The following is an 18,361-nucleotide window of genomic DNA, read 5'->3' as shown; positions in this document are numbered from 1 at the left end:
CAGTCCAGGAAAGGCAGAGTCCCACATTGACTCTCTTCAAGAGGAATCTTGATGAGTGGATGGGAGATCGTAGGTTTACCCCGGCTATCACTTCTGTGTCACTGTTAGACAGAGGCACAGTATACTAACCTCAAAAAAAGGCATAGCAAAATTCATTTAAAATGGGTGGTGAAAGCCAAACACACTCTGGCTAGACTTATAAATGCCCTAGGGCAGATAGCCTAGTATGAACCTATGAACCCATGAACCTATGAACCTATCATGAAGGCCGACTCATGCAGGGCCAGGTTCAATGGGGTGCATATAAGGCAGAGGCATGGAACCAGTTGGCACATGATCTCACCACTGCCACAGGCATTCCGAGGACTGGTGAACTGGTCTGTCACCACCATGCAGACCTGAAGCAACGAAAGGAGGACCAACTGAACCGATGGATCCAGGAGGCCCGTCAAATGCCCAATGCCTCACTACTAAGTATACATGTAATTAAGTATGTAAGAAATGCTATCCTAGCCTATAGTATGGATGGGTATGTTCCAATATCCCTTCATTTATATTACAGCTGCAGGTGTTCATTCTGCGAATCAGCAAGCCTGTGCTGATAGGCTGGTAAGGCTGCGCCACCATGCAGGTTAGTAATTATTCAGCTGGTATTATTATAGAATATAAGTGAGACAGCCTGTAAAAGAGTTCAGTGCTGTAACCCAGTAATAAAGGTCAAATAAGCCTAGAATAAAGCTTCTGCTAGTATTCTAAGATCAGATAAGTGATGCAGCCTGAGAAGGAGTATTGTAATCCATTAATAAAGAGTAAACAAGTCTCAAATAGAGTTCCCACCTGTATTGTAATATCAGATAACTGCTTCAGCCTGAAAATGAGTGTTCTAATCTATCAATAAAGGAGAGACAAGTATTGAATACATCCTTGTATATACTGTCATATGAAATAAGTGAGTCAGCTGGAAAGGATTGTTGTAACCCAGTAATAAATGTTAATAAAGCCTAGAATTAAGTACCATCCTGAAATGTAAATATAAAATAAGTGAGAGAGTGTGAGAAAGACCTTGAAGTATGTAATAAAGGTATACTGCATGAACGACATAATGAAATGAATGAGACAGCCACAACCAAAGAGTGAAATGTTTTAATAAAGTACAATACCTGGACTGTGTCCATCCCACATTTCGGATATGTTGTTGTACCCTTGCATTATGGAGATAGTATGGTTGTATGAAATGCTGAACATCCACAGTTGTCTAGGCCCATATAAACTGGCTGATGGGAATGCCAGTATGTCAGAAGAATATTTATAGTCCTCAACTGTGTCATGTATAGTATTTACCTGTTAATCCGGTACATGAGCAGCTTGTGCTTGTGATCCCACAAATGTCAGTGTGCTGCTAGAACTGCACGTAACTGTTCAAATGTAGCAGGATGAATACAAATGGAATGTATATTAATGTAGCAGTAACATCTCCATCACCAACATTTGTAAGGTTACATACAGGAAACTGTATTAATACATGTAGGGGATATATATATGCATCTAGTAGGAATGTATAGTATACGTATAGGTATTTTAAGTTGTTAATGTAATATTTTATCACCCTACCTTATGTTCACAAATGATGCTATTCCACACCAAACTGGGTATGTGTTTTCACAATTAATTCCTATGGACATCTGTACTGTTGGTTTATACATATCTGCATGTACGTTGATGCATGTGCCCTGTTCACATATCCAAACCTGATGGCCTGTTGCCACCAATCAACCCTGCATGCTGTTGGACTGTCCACTGTTGTCCTAAATATGTATGTGTTATGCTTGCTGCTCAACATTTGGAATCCATGTGTGTTTGGTGAATGGGAATACTAATGCATGCTGTTACAACTAATTTGGAATGGTGTTGTTTGTTACTAACCCAAAATGCCATTAAATACTGCTAAACATAGGACAACTGGGAAGGCGGTTGCCAGCTGACCCACATCTCCCACCTCAGCTGGCGAGTGCACCTGGCACCACTGCCCAGGTCGGGACCTCCTCCTCTGGTGGCCCTGTAACACCTTCAGGTCGAAGCACTGCAGGGGATGGGTCTCGCCCCCCTCTGCAAGCATGGCCGGAAGAGAGCCTCCACTCACCCTCCAAAGGGTCCAGTCTGTCGTGCGTAGTGAGATCAGGCGTTCCGTGACTGATTCCCTATGCCAGCTTGAGGCGAGAGTGGCACAACTCATGGGTGTGCCTGCCCATCCTATCCAGCCCCCAGCACAGCCCCAGCCTGGGCTGTGAAGGTGCAGTGGTAACTGCCCATGGGTGGGGATCTCAGTTCCACTATTGCCATCTGTGGGCTCATGGGCTTGCAATATCCAAACATGCATCCCCATCAATTGTGTTTACCCCCCACATGTGTCATACTCCGCCCCTGTATGTGTCTTGTTTGTCTTGTCTGTTAACCTTCCCAACCTACCTCCCCAAATATACCTACTTCCTGTACCTCACATTCCACTCTCACCTGAAAAAAAAAAAGGGCACTCTGTTCCCACAAAAAAATTATGCCCCATATATAGTTGCCCATTTCGCACACATGTCTGCTGGACATGTAAACTGATAATTACAATTGGCTCTACAACATACTTTGTTGTCCTCACTCCTCTCTCAGGGGTGGAAGGTTTCAAATCTCCCTCTAAATTTCTAACATATGCACAGCTGTTGCTGGTAAAGAATTGGGCAGCTATGGGCCTTCCCTACATCATTCCTGCACATCCCGAGCTTGTTTTCCTACTGTCCTACCCTCTTTGTGCCCCCTTTTTCAGCACTTTCCTATTTCCCCATTTTATTTTCTTTAAAAGAAAATAGCGTGGGTGTTAGCGGGAGTAAGCACTTTTAAGCAGTTGTTAGCGTGTGTGTGTGCTTGTGTGCACTTAGCTAAGCATAGATAAGCATAGCTAAGCGTCGCGCAAACTCGTGCAAACCCGCTTACAACTGCTTAAAAGTGCCTTAGTCACTCTGTATGACAAGGCCTGTAGTCTGCTCATCAGCAAAATAAAATACCCCTGTCAGTCTCGAACCCCGGACCTTGGACACACTAGACTGCATGGATTACCACTGGGCCACAGCAGATATGCAATAACTTGGTGCTGTAATAAATATATCATGCATTACTGTGAGTGAATGTAAAGGGAAAATAGGAATGCCATAACACAAATCTTGTCCTGTGGGTCTTTACCAGCAGGTTATGTGGAATGCTGTGATTTGATTATATTGATGTGATATAAGGATTTAAGCAGTGCTCTACCCAGCTAAATACAGTTGCCCAGAGTGCAGCAGTGCTTTACCCAGCTAAGTACAGTTGCCCAGACTTTGGCAGCGCTTTACGTGAGTGCGTGAGTGTGAGCTTGTGTGCGCTTAGCTAAGCATTGCTAAGCATCGCGCAAACCCGTGCAAACCCACTTACAACTGCTTAAAAGTGCCTTAGTCACTCTGTATGACAAGGCCCTTGTACTGCTCAGCAGCAAAATAAAATATCCTTGTCAGTCTCAAACCCCACACCTTGGACTCACCTGACTGCATGACATACCACTAAGCCACAGCAGCTATACAATAACTTGGTGCTGCAAAAAATATAACATGCATTAAAAGGAGTGAATGTAAAGGGAAAATATGAAAGCCAGAGCAATACATTTCAAGACAGAAATATAACATGCATTAAAATGAGTGAATGTAAAGGAAATCTGACGCCAGAGCAATACATTTCAAGAAAGAAATGTAACATGCATTACAAGGAGTGAATGTAAAGGGAAACTACAAAAGCCAGAGCAATACATTTCAAGACAGACAGAAATATAACATGCATTACAAGGAGTGAATGTGACGGGAATATAGGAAAGCCAGAGCAATACATTGGAATAACCACTGCTGTATGCTAGTTAATTTCCTAATTCCAAAACAAAGTACATACTCCCATGTATCCAGTGTTAGCATTAGGAGGTGTGAGTAAACTGACACACTGAGAAGAGTGTACTGGAAGAAGCAACAGTCAGGTTTCAGTACAACATGCATTTCACTGTCTGCAACCCAGCTTCAGATATGAGACATATACCAACCTTCTGACTCACACAACCATGTCCACAGCAAACAAGCATGGTCCCCACCTTGCAAAACTGAAAGGCCTACACCTACCTAACCTATCATTTTATAGCAGTATCCTGAAATCACAGTGAGAACTGCAATTAGCACACAGCAGGTTGCATGCAATTACTAAATGGTGGGCACCAATTGGTGCAGAGGCCATCACATGCACATGTGCAGATACCTACAAAAGCAGCCTGTACTTGCTGTCCACACATGCAGTTATATCATTGCAGCATATGGAGAGAGAGAGCAAGCAAGCGAGAGAGACAGACAAAAGAACAAACAACAAACAAACAGAGGTGTTTGTAGACATCAAAAAAAAAATATTTAAAAAGAAAAATAAAGGTCAACAGGTACAACAGACAGAGGTAAGAAATACAAAGGTAAGGTGTGTAATAGATATGTATTTGGTGGGATGTGAATGATGTGTATGAAGGGTACTGTGCATACTGTGAACCCTCCATATGTGTGTGCAATCCATATCTATATGTAAATGCAGATGTGCATAGGGCAAGGTACATACTGCAACTGTTAGTGAAGGCTAGACATATATATGTAGTTGAAGGTTGCTATGTGCACATATCTATGTAAGTTGTAGTGTGTGGCATTGAAAACAGCAAGCAGTGCAGGTATATGTCATGTGGTGGTTAAATGCTCTGGGACTGAGACAGTGAGGCCTCCTACAGCTATATGGCCTGAGGACAGCAAAATGCATTCTACACAACACTGTGCAATATTTTTCAAAATTGTATGTCTCACAACTGTTTAATGATTCATATTCCCAACATGAAATGTGTCCAGTATATGTGCATGTATATATACAGCAATGGATGTTTACAAGTATGTGTATATATACCTGTATATATGTATATATATATATATATATATATATATATATATATATATATATATATATATATATATACATATATATAGATATGTAGATATATAGATATATACATATATAAATATATGTAGAGATATCTAGATATATACAGATATATCTGGATATAGCTGGATATATATAGGTATGTATGTATGTATATATATATATATATATATAAATATATATATATATATATATATATATATATATATATATATATATATATATGTATATATGTATATATATATATATATATATATATATATATATATATATATATATATATATATATATATATATATATATATATATATATAGAGAGAGAGAGAGGGAGACACGGGGTCAGACGTACTGCAACAGGTGCCTGGTGACCAACGCATTGACTGAACACCAGTGTTGATACTGCAGTACCATACCCCATTCCAAAACACTTTACACACTAACTACCAGATAGGTGGTTGTCTGCCCAACACTGAAGGTGTCAGAAGGGAACATGGGACATGATGTACAGTAGCCTCCCCTCTGATAATCACATTTCCACACTAGTCTTGTAATCCCTCTACGTGGTACGTGTCATCACAAAGGGTGTGCCATCTAGGGAAATATAGGTCAGTGTACCCCCTACTCCTCACAATGCCCCATGTGGTATGTATCTCACATGACAACCACAGCAAGTGGAAAGGCCACAGACATACCTAACAAAGAGTGACACTGCCCCAAACACCTGCCCTATGCAGACTGACTCACAAAACCACAGCTAGAGTGCATTGCATACATCATACACAGAGGTTACCACTGCCAGACATACAGAGGTATGTCACACCCATAGCAGTCGGCCAACCACCATGACAACACCTCACAATCCCTCCGGGCTACATGACCTAGGGCCCTAATCCATGTCAATGCACTGAACAGCACATGCTGGAGGTACAGGTTCCTATACACAAATATGCCATACTCTGGACTAAACTACCCAGCATTAATAAACATGGCTCATCATTAGTAGATGTCATACATACCCCTGATGAATGTTATGGAGATAGGTAATATGCCCTGTGAGTCACCTCTGTGTATCCGCTTGACAGGAGCAAGTGTAATCACATTGCATGTGTGTCAAATGGCAGGGTAGCATATGGCTAGGCTGCTGTAGGCCCCGACCCAATAGTGTAGTACCTACCTATGACACAATGCGCACACACATGTACTCAGTGCAATACCACCTATGTGAGGTGGAATGAGTGTGATACTGACTGTGTGCAAGGTCTGTAAAGGTGTGATAGCTTAGTGTGAGGTTGTGTCTGTCATGGTAGTTTGTGCCCTAGGTGTGAGGGCAGAGAAAGTTGTGTCAGCTATTGGGATGCAGACATAGTAGGATGGCATATGTTGTGACGTAGTACCTTTTGTACGACTGTGGTGTCCCATTGTAGGCTGTAGCAGTACATGTATGCTCAGTAAGTAGTACTGCTTGTGAATCCAGGTCACATATGAACTGTTGTACTACCTGAAGCTGTAGGCCTAAACACCACAGTATGGTGTATGTTCACATTCCCTGGTATCACTGTCTTGTGTGTTTACTGTAGTCTGCACAGATTACATTCCTCAGGCATAGGTATCTGTAAGTAGGGGCACACAGTACTATAAGGTACACAGGTAATGCTTATCTGTGTTGGCATACATGTGTGTGTTGTATGTTTGACTAATGTGTGTGTAATGATGCCTGTACCATGGCCGCAATCACATGTGTTACAGGGTATGTGTGTGTACCTAGCAACATGTATACTCTGTTACACCAGTATGCCAGCTATATTAACAACCGTGCAGATATGTTAGGTAGGGGTATGGCATCAAAGACTAGGGTGGTTTACTGTTAATACTGTAACTGTACATTACATTCATTACTTTGCATGACAATATTCGCCATGCATTAGCTTGATATATACCCCCAGTGTGAGGTTGTGCATTGTATCCAATACAGTATGTCAAGTACTGGTGTATACTGGTTTGTTGTATGGAGTGCGGCAGCCACTGTCAGGCAGTTGTGGGCTGAGCACTGATAAGTGGTATTGAAGGTGTGTATCCTCTGATAGACAGACAGATGCTATATCTGGCAGTTAAGTGATATCTGTACTTCATAATGTTAAGTGTGCCACATGACTTGCTCACACATATTGTTTAATTGTCTTCCAGGGTTATGGCTCATCGCCACAATCCTGTGTATACAGCTGCAGTGGAGATAGTCATACAGGCTAGCCTGTATCAAAACTATGCACGGCTTTTTTCCAGGGCCAGCCAGCACCAGCATGAGTGCACTGCACTGTGGCAAGATCTTGTTCACCGGGTAAATGACATAGGCATGCATAACCGGACATATGAGCAGGTACACCATCACTGCAGTGATTTAATCAGACATGTCCGGCAGCGTGCATCTGATATCCATAGGCAACAGCTTGCCACAGGTGGTGGTGTGCCCATACATCCCCCCCTCACCAGAGTGGAGGAGCTGCTCCTAAGCATGGTAGCTCCTGGCCTACAGCAGCAGCAACATCATGCATGTGTCATCATGGAGGCCAGAGCTACCCAGCAGGACGACATGGAGCATGCAGGTAATATGCCCTGGCTATAGACTACTGTTACCTGTATTGTTGGAATATGCTTATGTGAGATGTGTACTGTGTGTTTAGCAGTTGTGCTGCCTCTCGTGTGCAATACTGATATTTGGAATAGTATCTCCACACCTGTGACTGTTGACTGTTGTTCCACTGTAGATTAGCGCACTCACTCACGGCAGCAATGCCACAGTTGTGGTCACTGATAAACTGTGTCATATTCTTGTAGGTCTCTCTGGTGTGACAGCAGGGCAGACGGTACATGCTGGTGAGTGTGTTAACACTTTAATAATGGTAATGAAATGTGCATGTCATAGGTGAACTGTAGGCCATGTACACATAATACACCTACGCATAATGCATGCTGTCCATGTTTGCTGTGAGACATTAATCATCACATTAAAGTCAGTAGCTGCCTCAAGCACATACACTGCACAGTGCAGCAGACACAAGTGTGGCAGTACTGCACTGCACCTTAGATATGCATAGTTGCTACAGCTGTACACAACAGAACACATTTATCATATGTAGTACATGAAAACATGCTATATTCATAGCAGTCATTGCTTTACACCTCAATGTTCTGCGTGTGCAAACATATGCACCTATAGACAATATGCATAGCATGTTGTGTGTGTGCTTACATATGCCAGTATACACAATATGCACACCAGCAGCCATCCAAACAAAGTGTCACATATATGTCCTGGAATGCTAGTGGGTGTATAGGTCACTTGACACACATTGGGTTGTGTCCATGTACAAATTGTGTTCCAGGGTGTAGCCAATCACTGAACAATGACACAGTTGCAACAAAGCCATGTATACTGCCGTTACATTGGGGCATCTACACTAGCACTGTATGGTCTTGTGCAACACATATTCTGCATGCGGACAAGTGTGTGGTGACTGTTTACCTTGTGATACTGACACCCACCTTCAATCACTATAGAGTATGTGTTGGATTGCTGGTGTGTGTGTATGTGCTGTAGTGAGGAGTGTATCACTGTTCATGTGTGCATGTGTGCATGTGTGCATGTGTGCATGTGTTCATGTGTGCATGTGTTCATGTGTTCATGTGTGCATGTGTGCATGTGTGCATGTGTGCATGTGTTCATGTGTAGACCATAAAGTGTGTTTCCTGTCTTCTTCTCACAGGTGCTGAGTTAGGGCTGGCTGAATGCAGCAGGGAACCTGAAGCCACTGCCACGAATAGTGCTGATGATGAAACATGTATATTGACACAGGGAGGTTTGTCAGGGTCTGTTGTTGGACCACCAATCGACAGTACACAGCATTCAACCCCATCTATGCACACACTCATACTGCCAATACATCCCTCACCACCAATGGCCATAGGCGAGGGACAGCATACAGTTGGCACTGACCAGGAGAGTGTGGTACCCATGGCACTTGCATCCCCTCACAGCAGTCATAGCCATATTCCTGGAACGGTACCACATAGGCGGAGGTCCAGGGGTTCTCGGGGGAGCATCGCTTGTCGTATTGCCCCTGGCAGGCGTGCCCTCATTGGTCTCATGACATCCAGTATGTTCCGGGCTGTAATGCAGGCTCAGCACGTATGGAATGGTACGCCAGGCAGGGACTTAGGGTGCAGAGGGCACATTACACCGCTATCAATGAAAGCATCAGTGACCTTGCCTGTGCCATCCGGACTTACACCGAGGTCATTGGTAGACATTGGGGGGAGACAATAGATGCCCTCCACAATATGTCATCCATGAGCCAGGACCGTGCGGGACGGTTGTGACGTCGATGCGGACGCATGCCAGCAACAGCAACAGCTGGCAGTGGTCACGGATGGCCCTAAGGTCACAGCCTCTCCCGTAGTGGCAATACCAGCCCCAGAAATGCTGGGGCTGGCTTGTCCATTGACCATCCCAGTAGACCACATGCACGTGGCTCTGGCCATTCCCAGCAGGGACATGGGTCCAGTCATCCCACCTCTGCCTCTGAGGACAGTACCCAGTCAGGGTTGGTACCCGATACTGTCCGTAGTACCCCTGCCAGGTACAGATACTGTGTCCGTGGCCGGAGACAGTAATCTGTATGGCCTAACAGGTACAGTTTGTGGCTGTCCCACAAACTACTGTATATGGCAGCCACATGGTGGAGCTGTGTGCATGCAGACACACACACATTAACGAAACAACAATGGCTCACACATACACACACACATTACATCAACATTGGCCCATGCTGTACTGTTGTCCCTCACACACACACACACACACACACACACACACACACACACACACACACACACACACACACACACACAGACATGTCGATTGGATGGGTCAATGTCAGGCTCTGGCAAACAACAAAACGCCCTGTGCATATGATGATACCTGTGTCACCTCCTGTCATCTGTAACATTGATGGAGGAACAGGCTAACATGGTGCTGATGCACAGGGTGACACTATAGCAGTGTAGCAATATTAGCAAGTTGTCAATAGGAAAGTGTAATGACATCCTTGTAGGTATATCTCAGCAGACATTATTCATCAAAGCTCTGATTGTCAATGTAGCATTGTTTACACCACTGTTAGGTCTAACTATGTATTGTCCACCCATGTGCCACTTGGCTGACGTGTAATGTTTTGCCAGCGTTTTTTAGTGAGTGGACAGTATGTGTGTTATGTGTGCAGTGCAGATTAGCAAGTGTACATCTGTGAACATGGTGGGTGCACACTGTCTGTATGTACGTGCATAGTAGACACATGGGACATGTGGCATACCCTGTTGTACACATAGTGAACATGTCACAGTATCTTTCAATGGCCAGTATGCATTCTACTACAGTTATGTACTAACATGGGTAGACATGTGTGTATGACATGGGCAGACACCATGCTGTGGGTGATACTGTTAGTATATGTCAATGATTTGTGGTCTGGTAGTATACATAACCTCAACAGCATGACTATAAGCAATCATTGGATGTTGTCCTGACAAATGACACACAGTCATAGGGAACTCAGTAACAGTTGTATCCTTCCGTTGTTACTCTATAACACTAACCAGTGGTAATTACCGCCACCCATTCCTGTGTCCACACCTGTTTGGCATATATCTCCCTTTGGTACATGCAAACACACTAGGTATGTGTCCATCCACATCTGGTAATGCATGCAGTGGCCTACAATCCATTCCCTGGATGGGACACATATCCTACACAAGGTTATCATACAGACAGATGCCTGTCATGTGATACGTGCTGTATAACAGTAAGCCGCCTATGGCATAGTCATCCACATGTACTATACTTCCTATCATGTTAGTACCACATTTGTGGTAGCCCTCAACATGTATGTTGGGTACCAATGTGTACATACAGCCTCATGTTATGTCATGTGTCCCTTGGTATCCACATATCCATAGGAATTGTGGAGTCCCAAGGTGTGTCACATATCACATTGGAGGCCTGGATGCATATACACAAGGCGGTTGTACACCTATAAAGACTGTCCATTATTGGCAGTCATGGTTGTGTATGAACACGCCTGACATATACCCCAGGCATATACCCTCACTCACACTACTGTAAAGTAACTGTCATGGGTGTGTGTGGCAGAGATGACCTTGGCACGGATCACGACAGTGGATGGGCCTGTCACATACATACATATGTGACCTATGATCTGAGAAGCTGCGGCACAACCTGTCAATGGCAACAAATGTAGTCATGTAGTATGCAGGCTTCACACCTATGTACTGATTAAGGGAACATGTACATATATATATTTGCAACGCATATACCTGATGTGTGCAATGCACTTACTGTTGTAATCATAATATGTCATAACATAGTAAAAGCAAAATAGAGAAAGAAACCACGCAGTAGCACAAAACGAAGTGATAAAGCGCTTTTCATTTATTCCAATAAACAAACTTCTTCAGATCAAGTAAAACAAAAAGTCACAGTTTAAATACTCTCTGGGCTAATACTTACAAAGTCAATTAACTACTTAAAGTGAAAGGTGACTTACAAGACACGCCCTATTTAAAAACACAACTAGACTAAAAACTGCTTTTAAAGTAAAAGCTAAAAATCCAAATAGTCAGACTAAAAGTACGACTAGCATTGTCTATAAAAAAATGTGTATATCTAGCCTACTACTAAGCTAGTAAGGCAAAAAGATAATAATTACAAGTGCATAAAAACTCGGCTAGTGTTTATAAAACTGAGTTAATACAAGTACCTGTGTTAATGCACTAAACTGTGTATGTTGAAGCACATCAAGTGTACAAAACATAATTGATAATAGGTAATGTACCAAGATAAAACTACAAATTTTCAGCAAAAAATACTCAGACAAAAATACACATAAGGTCACTGAACCAAGGTGCTCAAAAGCATTAGAATTACTGCATCGTACTAGTGTGGAGAATAACCTGACACAGCCTACCTGTTGAGGCTCCTAAGTTTAAGAACACTACTTAAAGAACAGTTCTCATTCAGACCTGGTGAACTGTATGCGTTGAGTCTAATTTGCCAAAACAGCTCTCGCTCTTCTAACTTAAGTGGGAGAGGAGCACCCATGAAGTCCTGTTTAATTTGGTCAATAATCAGAAATTTAAACATATGGTTGGGATAAACTGAAATGTGTTTTGCTAATGCAATGTCAAGTTTCTGCTTCCTGATCACATAAGTATGTTCATAAATGCGGTCACGTAGGTGTCGTTCTGTTTTGCCCACGTAGAAAGCTGTACAAATTTGGCACATAGCTAAATAGATCACCATTCTTGAATTACAATTAGCTCTTAGGTTCAACTTATATTCGTAATCGTGAACTTTGAATCTATTGGATTCCAAGATGTATTGACAAAAATTACACGCCTGGCATTTAAACATGCCAGCTGTCATTGGTTTTTTAATGTTATGTCGTTCAAGGAGGGCTTTGAGGTTTTTTGCCTTTCTATAAACAACCAATGGGTGATTACCAAGTTTTTGGTGTACTGTGTTGTCCTTTTTGAGTAAGTCCCAATTTTTACTTAGTGCCTGGACACAGTCACTACTATTGAGACTGTATGTTGTTATGAATGTGACACCAAAACATTCAGAAGGGTGCTTACTTGTGTGGACATTTACTAAGTCTGTGTTCAAGGATTCTGTGTCATTCATAAGAAACAGTTCTCTATTCAAGATTGGTTTGTAAAAATGACACTGACGCTTGGACGACACTTCTTCTATAATAGTGTCTAACATTTCATGTGGGTAACCCCGGTGTAAAAACATATTTCTTAGGTGTCCACATTCACTGGCAAAATCACTATCCAGTGTGATAATGCGGGCCGCCCTCACTAGCTGACCTTTGACGATCGCCCGCTTCTGATGAAAAGGATGACAACTTGTGTAGTGCAGGAATGAGTTGGAATACATTACTTTCCTATATATATTAGCTGTATATTTGTGAAAGCTAGTGTCTTTAGAAAGTAAAATGTCCAAGTACGGGATAGCTTCAGTATGGAAACTAGCAGTGAATTTCAAAAACTGTGTAGTTGAATTGAAGTAGTCCACTAATTTTTGACTCATGGGCAGGTCACCGTCCAGGAGGATAAAAATGTCATCCAAGTAACGGGTGTAAAAAATCACCTGGTCTTTAAATGGGCAGTTAGTGGACACGTGATCGTGTTCCCATTGTGCCATAACTAAATTGGCAACACTGGCCCCACAAGGGGAGCCCATGGCTACTCCAGTTTTTTGCAAATAAAAGTTGTTGTCAAATGTAAAAAAATTATTAGACAAAACTAGGTCCAACAATTCGTGAACCAGAACCAACTCATTCCCACTACTACCATTAGATCTAAGCACTTGTTCTACCCAGTCCACTGCTATGTCTTGGGGAATGCAGGTGTACAAATCTTTAACATCAATAGTAAGAAAATTGTACCTTGCATTGAAATCTAACTTGTTGATTTTACCAAGAAATGACCAAGAATCTTTGCAGATCTGTGGAAAGTTGACCAAGTATTTCTGTAAAATGTTGTCAATGATTTTAGCACATGGATAGGTAGGGGAACCACGGCCATCTACAAGTGGTCTCATGGGTGGGTTGTGGACATCTTGTGGATTTTAGGGATACCAAACAAGGCTGTGTCAGGTTATTCTCCACACTAGTACGACACAGTTATTCTAATGCTTTTGAGCACCTTGGTTCAGTGACCTTATGTGTATTTTTGTCTGAGTATTTTTTGCTGAGAATTTGTAGTTTTATCTTGGTACATTACCTATTATCAATTATGTTTTGTACACTTGATGTGCTTCAACATACACAGTTTAGTGCATTAACACAGGTACTTGTATTAACTCAGTTTTATAAACACCAGCCGAGTTTTTATGCACTTGTAATTATTATCTTTTTGCCTTACTAGCTTAGTAGTAGGCTAGATATACACATGTTTTATAGACAATGCTAGTCGTACTTTTAGTCTGACTATTTGGATTTTTAGCTTTTACTTTAAAAGCAGTTTTTAGTCTAGTTGTGTTTTTAAATAGGACGTGTTTTGTAAGTCACCTTTCACTTTAAGTAGTTAATTGACTTTGTAAGTATTAGCCCAGAGAGTATTTAAACTGTGACTTTTTGTTTTACTTGATCTGAAGAAGTTTGTTTATTGGAATAAACGAAAAGTGCTTTATCACTTTGTTTTGTGCTACTGTGTGGTTTCTTCTCTATTTTGTTTTTCAGTAGTCTGTTTTGCCTGTTCAGATAACATAGTAAAAGCAAGACCCACACTGCATTGACCAAGAGTGACACACACACACAGTCAGCACTTGCAGGATTCAAACCCCTACCTAACTAGGTTATGATACTACATAGAGACGCATTAGCACAGCATGCTTTACTGGGTGGTTTCCCTTCTCTGTCTGTATTTCTAGGGTGCTGACATCATCAGTCTTTTCAAAGAGGAATGTATATCTGTAGTGTGTTTTCCCAGTCTTCAAAAAAGCCACTCCTTTCATAGAGAATTGCACAGACATACACACACCCCGCATTTGTAGGATTCAACCCCCTACCTAACTAGGTTATGTTACTATAGAGAGACACATTAGCATGGCACGCTATTTGCTTTACTGGGTGGTTTCCTTTCTCCGTCTGTATTTCTAGGGTGCTGACATCATCAGCCTTTCCAAAGAGGAATGTACATCTGTAGTGTGTTTTCCCAGTCTTCACAAAGGCCACTCTTTTCATAGAGAACTACACACACATACAACCCCCCACACACAAACAGACAGTATTCGCAGGATTCAAACCCTTACCTAATTAGGTTATGATACTACAGAGAGACGCATTAGCACAGCGTGCTATTTGCTTCACTGGGTGGTTTTCCTTCTCCGTCTGTATTTCTAGGGTGCTGACATCATCAGTCTTTCCAAAGAGGAATGTACATCTGTAGTGTGTTTTCCCAGTCTTCAAAAAGGCCACTCCTTTCATAGAGAATTGCACGCACCCCCCACACACAAACAGTCAGTGTTTGCAGGATTCAAGCCCCTACCTAACTAGGTTATGATACTAGAGAGAGAGACCAATTAGCGCAGTGTGCTATTTGCTTTATTGGGTGGTTTCCCTTCTCTGTCTGTATTTCTAGGGTGCTAAAATCATCAGACTGGACATGGTGATGTGTGTACACTTTGTTTTATGCCATTCCAGGAATGGTCTATGTGGGTCATCAGGTGTCAACAGCTGGAACAGGAACTCATAATCCTTACCTTGTGTGATCTATCTGTGGACACATCGGCATTCCTTCATATGTCAACACATATTTATGCACAGCTTGTTGGTTTTGTGGCTACTACATGTGTCTGGGATGTTGATAAAGGGCTATTCAAAGTGTATGTGAGACATGTGTAGCTTTGTTCAGTGATGTATGTCATGTGTGGCTGCCTTGCAAACAGTCTAGCATGTTTGGGAACCATGATCCACACATGAACATACCACGGTTAGTAGGGTTGTGTGTATGTCAGCTTCCAATAGCTTGGTTTATGACTTCAACTATGATGGACTCCATGGCTTGCAAATCATACTTCATAGGCATACTGGACTGTACATTCCATGGTGTGTTGTGCACCAACACTTGTGTGGAGTGCCATATGTTGCTGTAACACATTCAACGGTTCCACATCCTGTGTAGGGGGGGAGATTCAACTGACTGTTCAGGTGCAGGATCTGTTTGTTCTGTAGTTTATGCATGACACATATTGGTAATCAATGTAGTCCACTTGATGCCATGCTTTTAGCATTGGGGGTAGCTGTTCATCCATTCTACATGTGATATCTCCTGGTATGATGATATGGACTATCGTCGGTGGGAGGTGGGTATGTATATATGGGCCTGTCTGTCAGGATGTCAGCATTGTCAGTCAGGTACAGTTGGCCCTGACTCATGGCATATATGTGTGTACATTGCTATATATGACATAGCTGTCGGAGGTGTCATGATTCAGTCTGGACTCCTTCTCAGCTACTCTTTACAGAACACCAACAAACCTGAGCACTAATCCCTGATATACTCCTTTACACACTTAACACCCTACTGATCCTTTGTCATCTGGCTACAGAGTATGTCATGATGATATCCCTGCATGCCCAGGGGTCGGCTTTGTGTGCACTCTCCAATTCAGCTGGTGAATATTGTGATGTAGACACAATGTCACGTCTGCCTCATGTACACAGACAAGACTCTCCTCCTCACAACAAACCCATATATATGTGTGAGATGCACCTATAGAGACATACAGGGTGCTGAACTCTCTCAACCCATGACTGGCATAGTCTATCAAGTGGTGAAGATAACCACACACACCACATATCAGTCTCACATATCCTCTGGCGACAGCACTCAAACCACATTATCACACATACACATACTCGGATGCTGTAAATGAACTCTGCCTAAGCAGCAGAGACCTCCACATCAGGCACACACACAACTGCTACCCTACTACAATTCCCACATCTCACATAGTTCACAATGTCAGGGTGCCACACAGTCACTTGCCTTCGGGCTACACAACACACATAATACAGTTGTGATAGGTGACACTTATTGTCAGACACACTGACGTACCACTCACCAGCCCATACAACGGAATAGTCCCTTTGTGCTGTCTGTCGTGTGTCAGGATCTGCCACATAACACATGCAGTCAGGTCACTACAAAGCAAGTACAGGACTGGCACCATCATTGTCCATGCTGGTGCGTAAAACCTCAGATGTTACTCCCTGGACCACATGACATGGTACATGGAGGAACAGTGTCATGATGTAGCCCAGGCCAGTATGGCCCTGACCTTGTGTAGCATCTTACACCCACCAAGTATGATGTCATATTATACAGACAAACATATCATGTTTAACACTTGGCTAACAGATTGGTGTCATTCATAGGGAATACAGCGTCTGTCAGCCTGTGGTGACATGCTCAACATGCTACATAGCTTCACTATGGACAGCTTGCACCTGTCACCCTTGGACCTTTGAATGCTGGCTAAGGCTCTTGCTACCACCATAGTGTATTTGTTGAGCAGGGCTCAAAAGACAAACCCACCTACATAGACATTACAGGTTAAATAATACTAAGGGTAATGTTGCTCAACACCAGATGTGTTACCCTCATATTGCGGCCACTCAGGACTCCCCTCAGTATGGGGGATAGCAATATATGTGCACTAACAGATGCTTAGTTCAGGGTCACATATGCACACCAGCACTATCAGGTTATGTTTCATACCATGCTTTCTGACCACAGGACTTGGAACGGATAACACAACTAGGGGGTGTATCCATATACATCACAGATACACACACCTCCGGGTTAGTGGCACTGCACTAAGCATCACAGACCATACATATACAACTACCATTGTTTGAAACTGCCTTACAGTTTGGTGCCTACCACAGACCACCCTCCCATACTCAGGAACCACACTCGGCTTTCCTGGGAACAGTGGGGGATATGATGGTCTCCACGAACACCATTATATTGGGTGACATCAGATACATGAATATTGACTGGGGATACTACTCAAGCCGCAACAACCTCGCCCTACAGTCGCTACAATTTGTACATTCATATGCTATGGCACAACCAGTCACCACAGCCACAAGGGGGAATACATATTGGATATGATCATCACCGACATGGGGACTCTATGTTACACACCAGCAATATATCCCTCATTGGTAAGGTCGGAACATACAGCTATCTCAGTAGAGATACATATACACTCCACACACCCATCCTGGGTAATCTTGGTGAACTTCTGATGAGCCAATGTCTCACTTCACCAAAGCAAGCTGGTATACTTCAGAGACCTTGAGACAGTGTGAAATACAGCTCCGACTGCTGAATCCTTTACATACACATTCTATGGACTCCTAGTGGACTGCATGGATTGTGTTACCCCAAATAACAACAAGACTCACTCCTCCAATGGCAGGGGACCTGTCTGGTAGACACCAGCCATTAATGAGCTGTACAATGTCAGAAGGAAGCTACTACATGATAGAGCACAATCCCAGACAGGTAAAGCAGCTGTGATCTGTACTAGCAGACAGCTATGATCACTCATGTACTTATCTAAGGTCTTCTTCTCATGGACAATTGCAACAGACAAGTAGGACTATCACAAGGCCTTCGTCTGTTATGTCAGGAACCTGGGTAGACACTCACTGATATGCTGTGAGTTACTGCATACTGACTACACTTACCC

This window comes from Protopterus annectens, chromosome 3.part0 (assembly GCF_019279795.1).
Source record: "Protopterus annectens isolate FY-2018-M chromosome 3.part0, PAN1.0, whole genome shotgun sequence".
In the NCBI taxonomy this organism is placed as follows: Eukaryota; Metazoa; Chordata; order Ceratodontiformes; family Protopteridae; genus Protopterus; species Protopterus annectens.
The sequence above is the reverse complement of the archived record's forward strand: the minus strand, read 5'-3'. Positions refer to the sequence as shown.